This window comes from Octodon degus, unplaced genomic scaffold, assembly GCF_000260255.1.
Source record: "Octodon degus isolate 3935 unplaced genomic scaffold, OctDeg1.0 scaffold00019, whole genome shotgun sequence".
NCBI lineage: Eukaryota > Metazoa > Chordata > Mammalia > Rodentia > Octodontidae > Octodon > Octodon degus.
The window spans coordinates 19,096,463-19,098,915 of record NW_004524595.1 but is presented as its reverse complement, the minus strand read 5'-3'; positions in this window follow the sequence as shown (position 1 = coordinate 19,098,915).

Genomic DNA, 2,453 nt, shown 5'->3' with positions numbered 1-2,453 from the left:
TATCATTTTTCTGTGACTCCTTCCAGATCTTATCTTTGGGTTTTACTTAATCCAGCTAGTATGTGCATGCACACATAACCTTTAATTATTTCTCCCCTGAGCTTCTCCACTGAGGTTGCAATTGTGAGTTGAACATAGCTGGCACACAGATGGTAGGAGAAATAGTTTCTTTTGGTACTTTTATACCTCAAAGCAGTCCATTCTTGTTAGTAAGAACTAGCTGAGGTTGCTACAGTCCTCTGGCGACAGCACTGTCATCAAGTGATCTGTGCATGGCCTTGACCTATGTGTGGTTTTGCTCAGGGAGTCTGATTTAATATACACTGCTTACTTTTGTATCTTTGTATCATGTCCAACAGCACAAGAGCTCACACCTGAATGACACTTAGCTCATAAAAATATACTATTTTCTTCATAAGACATGCAACAACATTATTAAGCTGAGGAACTCTAAGCAGAATTTTAGTGTTATACTTAAAAGGCAGTTAAATCATGAATAAAAAAAGGAAAACAACAAAAATGAGCCAGTAAGAAGACTATAAAAAGAGTACTTATTTATCCTATTTGAACTGGAAAAAAAATGGCCAATATTGCACTGGGGGTCTGGGAAGCTGGGAATTGTGCATCTGGAGTCTCTAATTTTTGTTGCTCTGAGCATGTCTACAAGTGACCACAGAAACATGTTTGAGAATTACAGTTGAATTTTATCAAGTTAGGTAAATTCACAACTCTGGCATCCATACTCAGTAACAACTATGATTGTACTTGCGTTATGTTATGTTACAGCATGTACCATGAAGACAGGAGGCAAGGGATTCAAATTTTCCCTTGAAAATAGCTTGTTGTTTCTTATTAAAGACTCCATGAGGGCTGTCACCCTTCAATGATAAATCACTTCCTGACAAGCAATAGCTTCAGGAATACATGGTGGGGAGCCTTCCGTCTTGCTTCCAAGATCAGCTTCAGTTGCTAGGTCCAGCTGAGCAGAGTCCATTTGGGCTGAAGTCAGAGGGTCTGAGTCCAGATTCCAACAGCAGCCTTACCTGGAAAACAGTATAAATCTCCTGGCTACAAAAAGGGAAGTGCACAGTTTGTCAATTCTAAGCCATTCATTCCATGCTTTAACATCTCGGAACCAGTTTTTTGGTTTGGTTTGGTTTGGTTTGGTTTTACAGTTGAAGATATTGTACAGTTTGGCAATACCCTGCTTTCTTTCTGGATGGTACATAAAGTAAGGGTGTGTGTTACATACTTTGTCCTCTAAGACGTGATGAGATACAGTAATGATAGTGCCTCCTTCTTAGCGCTGTGAGGCTGGAACAATTCTACAACTTTCATAGGGTTGCTGAGAGGAAGTAATAGTATGTGAGAGGATATAGTGTGAAACATTCGCAAATTAGGGAGTATTATTATGACTATCTGGGCCTGCTTCTGGAATAGATCAATCTTTTAATTTTTCCTGAGCAAATTTCTTAAAAGCTATGCCAAGACCTCCTATGACTCAAATTAGAGTTTTTTCAAACAACGGTTGGTGCAAACAAATTACTTTAATGGGTGCCTTACTTTTCTCATTGCTGAGACAAAATACTTACCACCCAGAGTTAAAGGAGGAAAGATCAACTCTTAACTCATGGTTCATAGAGGTTTCAGTTCATGAAACAGGCAGCAAAGGAGCAAAGGAGCAGGACAGCTTCTTCCTTCCATTCAGGCCACCTACCTTGTGGGTGGTACCACCCACAACCAGGGGAGGCCACCCTCAATCTTAGCATCACATTCTTTTTATTTCTTTTTAAATTTTTTAATCTTCTATTTATTTATTTGGTACAGGCTTTCTCTACACAGCTTGAACTCATAGTGTTCCTCCTGTCTCAGCCTCCCCAGTGCTGGGATTACAGGTATGCACCACCACACCCATTTCAGTGGCTTCCATAGTGCACCCAGATTCTGGGGCTGGTACGGCATGTGACACCAGGGATCGAACCCAGATCCTTGTGCTTGCCAGGCAGGCGCTTAGACTGCCAAGCTATCTCCCCAGCCTAAACAATATGGCACTTTTTTTTTCCTTTTTTCTTTGCCTTACCAGGGATCGAACTCAGAACTTCATGCTTGCCAGGAGGTAGCTTATGCCACTGAGCTATATCCCCAGCCCCCTAGCATCACATTCTTCATCCAGCATCAACCACACCCTAACCCAGCCATTTTCAGAACTCCCCATCTATGACTACATGAGGCTTTGGGGAGACATCTAGATACAACCATAACAGTGAACCATAAAATTATTGTCATCGGAAAGAAATTCCATCTATTTGAAATCATGGCTTAGAAAGAAGCAAAGCACAAATTTCTTAGGGCCAACAGGTAATTTCTCAATGCTAATGGTACCAGGACTAGGAGGTTGCATGTGGTGCCATTATTGGATTCTCTTATTTGCATCATAAGATTGTTCCCCACTG